The sequence below is a fragment of the Notothenia rossii genome (assembly GCF_949606895.1).
Source record: "Notothenia rossii genome assembly, chromosome: 4".
NCBI lineage: Eukaryota > Metazoa > Chordata > Actinopteri > Perciformes > Nototheniidae > Notothenia > Notothenia rossii.
The window spans coordinates 59257026-59270173 of record NC_136902.1 but is presented as its reverse complement, the minus strand read 5'-3'; positions in this window follow the sequence as shown (position 1 = coordinate 59270173).

The following is a 13148-nucleotide window of genomic DNA, read 5'->3' as shown; positions in this document are numbered from 1 at the left end:
CCCTCAAAGGAATACGCCAACAAGGGCAGATGATAGGGAGGGGGAGATGCGGCCTTTCCTTCAAAGGTGGAACTGATTAATCTGATCAGAGAGAAGTAGACTCCTCTGCTGCCTCGAGAAGTCCCCCAGCCTGCTGACAGCCGCTTCCGAGTCGTCTGCTGTAGGGATGTCCGCGAGGTCCTTCTCCTCCAGTCCGCTGATGACAGCTTCCGAGTCGTCTGCTGTAGGGATGTCTTCGTTGACGATAGCCAGGTCCGTCCTGAGGTCGTCCAAGGTCCTAGCCGGAGGTTTCCCCGCCGCACACTGGCTCCAGTAGTACCAGATGTCCCCCTTTTCTCCTCGGCGGACGGCATGAGATGTCCTCTGGGTCACTCTGTAGGGGCCGGAGAACCTGGGTTTGAGCCACTTAGGCCTGATGACCTTCAGCCAGACGAACTCCGCTGTGTCGGCCTCCTGCTCATTGGGTCCCCCTTTGGCGTCAGCAACCTGTGTGGAGAAATCTGATACCCACCCCTCAAGTCTACGCTCAGGGCTTCTGGGCCGTCAGGTGTTTGACCCACCACTGCTTAGGCCGCTTGGAGCCTGTTGGTGGGGTGTCTTAAAACAACAGCTGTCTGTGAACAGGTTTTCTAAATTAGTTGCAGACCTCCTATCTGCCAGTGCAGCTTCAGAATCTTAATACTTGGCCTGTGTCAACAAAACAAACCCCAACATCTTCAGGTGAACTAAATAACATATCTCAATAGCTCTGAATTTCTGACAAGCATCTGTGTTATTTTTAAATGAAATCCTAGAGATCCTATTTAAAATCTAAATATAATATTAACTGCTAATGTCTCTGGTAAAGAAACAAACTAATGTTATGGATTAAAAACAACTAAAATCATGATACTGACAAAGTGAATACTTTCCAGGCGAGACTGCTTCTACCTGTCACTGCTTAGATATTATCAAGCTGAAAAATTAATACAGAATTCCAACATACTGTCATCAAATGTCTTTCTATTATGAATTTAAATTAAATGTACATCCCCATAATGATCTAAACAGTCTAAAGCGTTTACTTCTTTACCAGGCTAGTTACAAGATGTTGTCTAAATTAAATTCTATTTCAATACATTACTATGTTTTAACTTAACTGTAATATGTTCTTTCTACATTTCAAACCTCAGTTACTTTAATACCTGTTGAAATATTACAAAATTGTAATATTCTGGAATTACACCTCTCTCAATAGCCCCTCGGCCACTGATTCTGCATCTGTGTTACCTGTTATAACTCAATCAATATTAGAAACATGTCAACATTTTTTAGGAAACCTCTCGTTTCCCTTGGAGCTCCAGAATAATGTGTTAGTCTAAAAACATGCTTGGTTAGTCATTGTTTTAGAATCATGCAGTTGCAGTGATCACATGCAGACATACATTCACACTCACACGGTCAGGTTGTAAAGTCAAGTTTGGTCAGGTTCATCCCAGAGTCAGTCATTGACAGTGCTTTTGTCACACTGTCAGTCAGGGTCAAAGGTCACTTGGTCTCAGTCTTTTTGGCCATGTGTCGTGCTCTGCAGAGACTTTAATATTCTACTAGCTGGAGTTGTACTAGTGACATCATTTTGTTGATGTCAAACAATGCAACAAAGTTTTTCCTGTGTTCACAGCACCATTTTCTTCAGATGTTTAAACAAACAAATTATCAATAAACTTTATTAATATACTGCCCCTAGGAAACACAAAGCCTGACAAATGTTCATGCCAGGCATTCTTAAGTGAACCTGCAGAAAACGGCCTTTTTAATTAATCTTCCAAATTAATCAATAACAATATTCCATTTTATCAATTTGTTTATCACATGCAAATCACATTTTCCAATTTCAGCATAGGCCAGGATCTTTCGTCTACAAAAATCAGTCATATATGGAGCGCCATCATTTCTCTATTCACGATTTACAACTTTAATTGTCAGATATCTCTAACTCGTCATCGGGACGGCTGCTTCCCACATTTCCTGCAACTTGGTACAAAACTCACTTCCTTATAGTACTACTACTGCAAGTCATTTACACCTAATTATGAATACAATGTCTAATAGATCTAATTCAGAAACTTGTGTACATAACTATTATCTTGAGTCAAACCATTACTAGGATCTGTGTAGCTCTGCACCTCATAGCTCATTATACTCATCTATCTTCAATTCTGGTCTACTTAAAAAACAATGTAATACTCTTTAGCAGTGTGTGGAACCCTGGGTGTCCGAACACGCAACAATTACTCCTTACTTCATCAGGGATTCAAAAACAGAAGTAATTTCATCAATGGTTTGTAGTTGAACTTTTAGGAATTGTAAACACTACATGCTGGAGTACAAACAACAGTTACTTCCCCCTACAAAGTTCTCGTATAGTAATATATGTTACAATGGTGAAACCAATATCTCAAAATGAAATACTATAATTTTTCAGAACTAGTTTTCCCTTCAACATTATCCATACAAATAAAGCTTTGTCTTATCGAGTGGTTCCTAAAACTATCCTTTTAATGGTGATCAATATTGTAACAAATTAGATCACTACTTTATTCACACATGAATACAAATCTGTTAAAGAATAACTTATTAATATGATGAAAAGATTGAAGAATATTCCCACACTGTACTCCTAACTTCAAAACACCCACTGCTTAAAGTGTAGTGCATATTTCCATCATGCCTCCCCCTTTATCCCTCAGTGTGTTTTTAGGATGATTTTCTCATTGTACTTTAACAGTTTCCCCTTTACTGCTATTTTGAATTTACAAACTGACTAATTTGTGGGAAATATAACTTGTTTATCATTACTTATTTATCAAGTCAATTCAATTTCTCTAAATTTAGTTCTTTAAAATACATTAGTAAATACCTTGTGAAGTATGCACAATATAACTAATCATCTCAAGGATATGAAATCCATTCATCTTTAACCAGATACTATTTCCCTATTTATTTTTAGTTCATGATAATAATGGTATAACGTCCACACGTTTACCCATAGCTAGGTTCTATGTCAAGATTTACCATGTGTGACATAATAATCAGATGTCTTGTTTGCCAAACAAGGATATTAAACTTTAATCTATTCAGTATTCCAGACCATCATTAAACAATCAGCCTCCCTTCCTAAACACTGAGCATATCGTTCTACACCACCTTCTGGTAAACTCTTGCACAGTTATGCTGTAAAATCATTGCATGATTTCTTCAGAGTCTGAACAGACTGAGACCAGCCTGTCTCTTGATCTTGTCATATTGAGAACAGTCAATGATTCATTGTCCTCTTCAGCTGTAGTTAGTGGCAGGGTCCCCAAAAAGCTAGAACCGGCCCTGGTCAGTGGGCTCCAAGGAAACTCTCTCTGGCATTGGGATGTCCTGAGGGGGAAGGGACCTCTGGATCAATGTGATACAATCAGCAGACACACGTTGTCCTCTGTACAGCAGAAATCCCCAAAAACTGCAGTACCTCTTCACACCACTGTTGCCTTGACAACGAGGCACAAGCAAACTGTCAATACCTCCTCAGAGGTGCGTTCTTTGCACACTTCTTCTGTTTCTGTAATGAGCAACTTTTCACCAACACACTGATTCAGAGTACAACCCAAAGGTGGCACACAACTATCCAATGCTGCTGTAATCACAGCAAATCAGCTACTGAGAAAAACTCTATGTAAATCTCTCCCCCAGCGGGTTACAAAATAAAACAGGGGTGGGGAACCTTTTTCCTCTCAAGGGCCATTTCAATTTTTTAAACATCCTCCGTGGGCCGTACAAATTATTGACCTCTGCTTAAAAATACTAAAATCACAGCCCATTCATTTCGCCTTTCTTTCATGCCGTGCAAAGAAAAAGCAAACTCTTAATCCAGATATTTTACCATGACTCGTGCATGTATTCACGTGCACGGTTGTGGCATGACCACCAAAACAGAAAGTATATTGGACACAAGATATGTGGAAATGGGGGGGGGGGGACCTAACCTCCTCTAGGCGGGTCCTCACCTCCCCGGGAAGATTTTTTTTTAAATGTTGAAGTTAAAAGCATCAATCTGGTGCACTTTGAGAGCAACATTAGGAGATCTATGGATACATCTCTCAACATCCATATGAAACAGAACTGGAAGCAGATGTATTTTTCTTTATGGATATTTTACAAATCACTCCCCTTTCAAACTGTATTCTTGTTTATTAATAACAACTTTTATTTACTGTCATATAGTGTTTTATACCTGTTTACTTTATTCTCTTGTTTTTAGAACTATAATGAGCATATAAAGATGTGCCTTTACCTCAGTGGTTGGAGAAAAAGCTTCTCATATTCGTTAGCATAGCTAGCTAACCAGATGCTAATAACAACAAAGTTATTGACTGTATGATCAGTATGACAGATGAACAGATCGCCACTGGGCTTACAACTAAAGACACAGCCACGCAGAAACTGGCATGTGTACGGCTCCTTATGGGTACTGCAATTTTTGGAAGTGCCGAAGCGACGTTCTGGTGCTCCCCTGCCATGCTCCCCTGTCAGACGAGACATATACCACGTGATGACACGTTAGGCTCGTGTTGTGTTCAAGGACCCTGACCTTGGCCAGGAAAAACAGGCACTCGCCTGTTTAATTTGCGTTCTAGATTTCTTAATTTTTTTTCTTTTTTGCGTGTGTTTATAAATTACCTCGAGGGCTGTAGCCAGGCGCGCCGGATTCATTTTAGAATTGGGGGGGCCAAAAAAAGTGCGTGTGTATGGCCCAATCCCAAACTACGCCCTAGACACTCCCCCTCCGTGACGGAGTGAACTCCGTGGAGTGACACATGAGGCTCCCTCCTGTCAGATGGAGGGAGTAAATACAGCGGCAAGCTTTGGGACAAACTCCCCTCTCTCCGGCAGAAACAGGAAATGCCGTAACGGCTACAACGGTTTCAAATCAGCATCTCTTTGACAAAAAATGTAAATGAATAACTCAAATAAAACTCCAAACATCTTTGATTGTGTTACTTTTTTGTAAAGCTCTTAGTTTTAAACCTGATTTTTATAAGCTTCTTAGTGTTTGCAACAGTCTGTAAATATACACAATTTTATAATAAAATGCACACATTTATCTTTTTCTAGACTAAACACAGGTATGATCCTAAGTTAAAAAAAAATGAGGTTGTTAACATCGCAATTTATCACTATCGTTTAGTGGTTTTGCAAAGAATTAACCACTCTGTTTTTGTACCATTCTGCGTTGAAGTACCTTCTCTTTGCCCAAATAATCTACTAGCGGTCTCCTTTTTTCTGATAGTTAGCTGTACAGCTTTAACCGCCTCAATGTCCCGACAGCAAACCTCCATGCAGTTGGAACCAGCCTGTTTCGGTTCAACAACGGCGGCGGTGGGGTCGGCGGCGGTTTTGACAGTTTCTGCGGCCGCAGACTAGAGCTGCTGCTTTTGGGTTCATCTGGCTTCGCTGTTTGAAGAAGGTCCAGCCTCCGGAGATGTGGATGTCAGGGATGTGACCTTCCAGTTGTTAAATTTAAGTTTAGATTGACCGTATTTAGTTTTCTTCTGCGCTGGTTCTTCTGAAATGTTTGCAAGTGTATATATTCTTTATATCTCTAGGTTAACGGCTGACACACACAGCAGAACAACGTAACAAATACAGTAAACAACGTAACAAATAAACAAATCTAAGCTTTTGTATTGGTTGTAATTTACATGGATACATTTGAATGGTGTTACAATGTCCTATTTGATTGGGTTAAAATGTAAATATTCTTCCTGTTATGTCTGCCTGCTTTATTTTACCTAATGCAAAGTGACTTGCTCCATCGAAATCGTTCGCATTGGCCCGAAGACACATTTTGATTGCTAGCTTTCTAATGAGATCAGGATTGTTTTTGTACTCCAAATATTAAGCAAAATATGTCACATTATATAATGACTGTTACAGAGTCATCGTTTTGAGAAAAAGGCCTTTAAAGTGTTTCTCTTCTCTGGAATCCATCGATCTGATTGATTATTAGCGGAGCAAATGATCAAAAATACTACGGAGGGAAGATATTTTCGTTTGGATTACTGCACTCACGGGAAACACCGGCTGTTGTTATGCCTGTTGTGACGTTAAATTACTCAGTTCTCCGCTTGTAATTATGCCATTACAAACTTCAAACCTGTATTTATCATCTGAATTTGCCGAAACAAGTTTAATATTCTGAAAGCCAAGACTTTGTTTATTTGAAATCAGATGAAAACGAACTGTAAAGGGCCCTGCCGTGTTATCTATGATTACTATGCCTTACATTCATAATTTCAGCGGGAGGGAGGGGGAGCGGCGCTGCGGAAGAGCAGAGTGGCCAGTGAGAGGCGAGCTGTGGTCTTCCGTTTACAAGCTTAAAAAATGCGTGTAGCTAATGAGATTGAATATATATAACAATACAAAATAACAAAATATACACAGCTAGATCAGATCGCGTTTTAGATGCGACTTTAGAGTAGAGGGGAATTATTGAAACGGGATTTGTACAGTGTTCCGCGCCGCGTGTATATACGTGTGTGTTTGTGTATTTTTGCGTTAGTGTGTATTGTGTTTGTTTCCCGGGGAAAAGACTCACGAGAAACACCGGCTGTTGTTATGCCTGCAGTGACGTTAAATTACTCCGTTCTCCGCTTGTAATTATGCCGTTACAAGCTTCAAAGTTGTAGGCCTATTTATCATCTGAATTTGCCGAAACAAGTTTAATGTACTGAAAGCCAAGACTTTGCTTATTTGAAATCAGATAAAAACAAACTGTAACGGACCCTGCCGTGTTATCTATGATTACTATACACCTTACATTCATAATTTCAGCGGGAGGGAGGGGGAGCGGCGCTGAGGAACAGCAGAGTGGCGAGTGAGAGCTGTCATCTTCCCTTTACAAGCTTCAAACATGCCTGAAGCTAGTGAGACTGAATATAACAATCAAAAATAACAAAATGTACACAGCTAGATCAGATCGCGTTTTAGATGCGACTTTAGAGTAGAGGGGAATTATTGAAACGGGATTTGTACAGTTTTCCGCGGCATCTGCTGCTGCGAAAATGTGGGGCAGGGCTGAAAAGTGGGGGGGCCCTGGCCCCCCTGCTTCCGGCGCCCTTGGCTGTAGCAAATGGTCTCGCGGGCCGTATACGGCCCGGGGGCCGGAGGTTCCCCACCCCTGGTCTATATGGTCAGGAATGCTGAAACATGTGAATGTTAAACCCATTAATGGTAACAGTCTTCCTATTCTTCATTACTTCAGTTCTAAGTTAATAGGCAAAACAAAGACACCTTTCTTAACCACTATAGATTCATCTTTTATCTACTTGATTATTCTATTCTTTTTCAAATTGTTTATCTAAGTTGTGTGTTACAAGCATGGTTAGATTTGTAACAGAATACAAAACTAACTGTATCTAGCGCTATATATTTAAAACAAGTAATCTGATTACAGTTAATTAATATATTTTGGAACACTTAAAGGAATTATTACAAAATGTAATCTTCATTATTACAAAAGCTGAAACCTAAAGAAATCATCACGGAACATTTTTCTGTCCTTACTACTTACGGTAATTGTTCCAATAAAAACTAAAAAGCATTGTGAAAACTCCTACTCTTGAGAACATCTCAACACTTTTATTCCATCTAAGCACGAATGTTTATGACAAACTCGTCCTATTAATTCCAAACGGTCTTTAATGGTATCAATTGTGAACTTTCTTAATATTAATTGTAAATGCAACGTATGTTCTCTTTAGAACAAAGATAGGATAGTTGCATCTGAAACTGGTTAATAGCAATTTTCTGTTAACCTAGATAAGCCTGTTGTTCTTATATCTAGTAAATATATTCAATTATTATATTTAATTTGAATAAAGCCTTAACTTTAATGTACTTCATATACTCAGTAAACCACTTTTCACTTTCCCCTTACGTTCCTATATTTAATATAATTTTTCCCTTGGAATATAATTAAGTACAAGTCTTAGTTAATGACAACTACCATGAAATTCACAACGCAATGCAACGGTATCAATCAGTTCTCAAAGACTATTTTTAAATAGCAACAAATCATTGTTTCATATTTATTTCAATACATCTACTACTTCAAATCACACATTGATCTGTTAATTTTCAATGTATTTCCTTCCAACTTCAGGCATTAGAGAAAAAAGCAAGCAGACACACTCCGGGCTGCTGCTGCTCTCGAGAGGAAAAAAGGGGGGGGGACTCTCACAGACAAATACTGACACCCCCCCTCTCTCCCCCGCTGTAGCTCTCAGCCTGTTTAGGAGAAGGGGGGCTTCTTTCAACAATTAACACTTCTGCTATCATTTTATTCAATTTTTCTGCTTGAACCCACTGTGCTCGTAAGCTCTTAACTCATGCTTTTCTCGTTCAAATACTCCCTCTATTATGACTCTGTATCTATTTATCTGACTAAGGCTGTTTCATGTTCATTAATATATTCTATTTATTCACATGGCACATAAATATATCCTCCTCACTGTCTGTGCAGCTTTTAAGATGCGATATTTCTTTCAACAGAATGGGAGTTAACCCCAACAGACTTATAACGCACCTCCCGCCCCATGAGCGTCGGATCTGTTATTTAATTTAGTCTTAGATGCAGACTCAATACTAGCACCTTCAGCTAGCTGCCGTGCGGGACTCTATACCCGCAACCAAAACTAGACTGATTTATAACGCACCTCCCGCCCCATGTGCGTCGGATCTGTTATTTAATTTAGTCATGGATGGAGACTCAATACTACTATACTATACTACTATAGCTTGTGAGGACTCGATACCTTCACTTAAGCTAGGGATTCTATACCCTTCCAGCCGTTAGAGACTCAATACCCTACGCTGAAATACTTCGCTGCTTCACTTTTATATGTATATAACTTTCCTACCTACCTAAAATATGTATTGCATATTCCACCGTAACAACTATGACACCGGAATATCTCTGACAACTCTAAAATTTGGGTTATATAGCCAATTCCAGATGTTTGATAATCACAGTTGCCTGCTCACCTTTTCCGTTGTCAGAGATTATTCTAGGCATCTTCTCCGGACTACTCCGTCCGCTGACTGCTAGTGTTTTCCTCAACAACAAAAAACCTACTCATGACGTCGGCACGTCCTCACATCATCACGTCGGGGTCACCAATTTGTTGGGGCAGAACCTCTGCTCCGCGCCGTTCCTATATGAGCGGGTTCTCAAAAGGAGGAAGAATTCAAAGCAGCCAGGATAAGGGTTAACAATAATCTGTTTTAATGGTAGAACGTACAATACATCACCCAATCTCCTATTCACCTAATCACAAAGCACTCTGCAACAGCAGCTTCAACATGCAGAATGTTTCGGGCCCAAGTTCTACCACCGCGTGAGACTAGTCTCAGGCACGGCCAATCAAAAACAAGAGCGCCGATCTTCAAAATGATCACAACATTTATACACAGGTGGGGAGGAGTTTTGTCGCTTGCTCTTCCCTAGCTATTTGTTATTGGCGAGTTCACTTCTGAGCGAGCTAGCCAGTGAGTTGGCACTGTTCCATTGGTCGGTTTCACTTCTGGGCGGGACCCCAGGCAATGAGTCAGCAGTTTGTCGATTCCATCTGTTGCTTCACAGTGTATGTGTGTGTGTGTTTGTCCCTCTGTCCTTAGGCAGATCCCCCAATCAATGATTTGGAGTCATGACAGAGGACTCTTTGACAGAACGCACACACATTATCCCTATGCAGCCCATCATACAAATGTCACCTGTTTTTCTTTATGAAAGCCATACTTGTAAATATCCAAACGCCATCGTCCCATGACGGCCACAGAATCAGTCAACCAACAGAATTTAACTGTTCCCATGCCCTAAGGCAGGGGTCGGCAACCCGCGGCCCACGGACGGCCACAGAATCAGTCAACCAACAGAATTTAACTGTTCCCATGCCCTAAGGCAGGGGTCGGCAACCCGCGGCCCGCATGCGGCCCTTTAAGCCCTCTGCTCTGGCTCCCTTGAGCTTAGACAAAAATAAGAAGGATATAAAATAAAAGTATTTGTAGGACTATTTATATTTTGTTGCACGGTTGAAAATGTTTCGTATCATGTATTTTGAGGTGATACTGTGACACATAAATAAAAAACAAAACGGTTTTAATTAGGTCAACTAAAATATGCGTCACATCCTGCTACGGTCCCGCGCGAGCGCCTTTTCTTGGAGGCGTGTGTATTATTTGTAATTCTTCTTATAGGAGTTCTTTGTTTCTTATGAGAGGTTAACAGTTGTATATAATGTAATAAATAGCCTAATAAATGCAAAAAAACTGTAGTTTTTGTCTGTCTGTTTTATAATTTGGTTAACTTTCAACTGGGAGGGGGCCCAACCCTTCACTAAGACAAATTATTTTAACTGCGAGAGGGCCCGTCCCTTCACTCCTTCACTACCATAGAGAATAATTGGTCCTATGGACGGATTCCAGTTATTTAAACCAGATTTGAATGTTAATTTTACTTTTCATTGCGTATAATGCCCTTTGTGCTTTGTCTCTCAGTTCATTTATTGCTGGGTTAAATTCCCAGTGGAACTTATTTCAAGCCTAGATTGTTTTATTCCTTACAGTTTTCTATTTTAAGAGTTCCTAATGTGAAGTTATTTATGTTTCCCTGAACTGGATCTATTTGGAAGATTATTGTCTTTGTCTTGTTCATGTTTACTGCCAGGGCCCAGGCCCAGATTATTCGTAATAATATTAAGAATTTGTTGACAGTAAAACAGGTTGATTTATTTTTAGCAATCAAAAACATAATTTTGCAGCAAAACCAAATAATCTGTATGAATATTTTGCAACAAGTTGAATTTTTTATTTGTAATAAATCCAAATGAGCTTTGGCCAAATATGTGAACACGTTTGAGGAATTTGACATTCCAGTGAGTTCCATAAAGTCCCTTAAAAAAGTCAATGAAGTGCATAAATTCAAAGCCTACATTGTGTGTTTCTCCTCTGAATAGACTCTACCTCCAGAGGTACAGCGACTTATCGGCCTGTGACCCCTGACCCCTTCGCCGGATAAGAATTTGGTAATGTATTTTTTTGCAGAACTTTTAAAATGAAACTACACTATTATCTGTATTTAAGAGTTATATGATAGGTGTGGGCTTTTCTCCGCCTTGAGCATCTTTACTGCTCTTCCTACTCTGTTAATAGAGTAGGTGTTATCTATTCTCTATTAAAGAGGCGATAACATTGGTCACAACGACCCAGCAATAGGCTTGTCACGATAATCAATAAATTGACTTATCGTACGAGAAATAAAAATGGACTCTATAACTTTTCTGAGCCCGATAAATTGCCGTTTACATGCGTGTTTGTTTAGATAAGGATGTGACCAGCATTTTAGCCCGGCGCGCTGTGAGGGGCGGGGCTCACACACAGCCCATGACCGTGGCTGTTTGGAGCATATCATTTGGAGTTACCACATCTTCGTGTTCCATTGTGAGGGATCGCCTAGCATTACGCAAGCGTGAAAACTTACAATTTTGATAACTTTTTATGTCCCAGATGCTACAGTTCAAATTGGGTGTTGATCGGATCAAATCTCTTGGAGGAGTTTGTTAAAGTACGGTGCGTTGGGATGATTTTTTTGACAACATTGTGTTTCATGTCGAGCATTGTGTTTCCATGGCAACGGCATATGACGACACCCCATAATAGGCTTAGATGCCTTATGGTCTCCATCGTTATAAAACATGTGAAGTTTTGGGCCGTTTGGAGCATATCCACTGAAGTTATAAGAAAACCGTGTTTCATGGCGAGCATTGTATTTCCATGGCAACGGCATATGACGACACCCCATTATAGGCTTAGATGCCTTATGGTCTCCATCGTTATAAAACATGTGAAGTTTTGGGCCGTTTGGAGCATATCCACTGAAGTTATAAGAAAACCGTGTTTCATGGCGAGCATTGTGTTGCCATGGAAACGGCATAGGAGGACACCCAATAATTGGGGTTAAAGTGTGTTGATGGCTGAGTCTTTATCAAAACTGTGAAGTTTTGAGCCGTTTTGAGAATTTCGCCTGAAGTTATAAGAAAACCGTGTTTCATGGCGATCATTGACTTTCCATGGCAAAGGCATATTATGAAATCTCAAAACTGACACGTATATGTCTTCAGGGCTGGACTGTTAGCACACATGTGGATTTTTAGCAATTTTTGAACATTTACACAGGAGTTATAGCAATGTCGTTTTTTATGGTGAGGGATGCGTTGCCATGGCAACAGGTTTTCAGGAAAACTCACAAGACATAAACATGGTGTTGCGACCTGGCTCAGAAGGCCACAACAAAGAGGAGACAAAACATATTAACGGGTAGAAAAAGGTGTTTATTTGCACCAACAAGTCACATAAACACTGTGTATGCTCATCAGAGCCGGGTGCCTGCAGGAGAAAGCAGAGAGCGAACAGAGAGGAGCAGAGATGCATTAAAGAACTGCAGGACACCAAACCCAGGTGTCCTGAGTTACTGCAATCAATGCAGCAAGTGCAGCACAGACCCTCTCCACTGATGAACCTATAGGGGCATCACACATGGTGTTTCATGGTGTGTAATCTGTCGCCATGGCAACGGCATATGATGACACCCCATAATAGGCTTTCATGTCTTGAGGTCTGCATCATTATCAAACATGTGAAGTTTTGGGCCGTTTGGAGCACGTTCACTAGAGTAATGACAATATCGTGTTTGATGGCGAGCATTATGCTGCCATGGCAAGAGGATTTGACGAAATCTCAAAACTGACATGTAGTTGTCTTTAGGGCTGGACCGTTGGCACTATTGTCATATTGAGGTGTTGAGGGCCGGACCATTAACTGTCATCTGAAGTCTAGGGCAATTTAGATGATTTTCCTTTGAGTTAAGACAACATCGTGTTTTATGGCGAGCATTGTGTTCCCATGGTAACGGCATATGAGGACAACCCATAATTGACATAGAGCTGTTCAGGGCTGGAGCATTAAGGACAGTCTGAAGTCTGGTGCCGTTTGGACTAGTTTCCTTTGAGCTATGACAACATCGTGTTTTTTGGCGAGCATTCCGTTCCCAAGGCAACAGCATATGG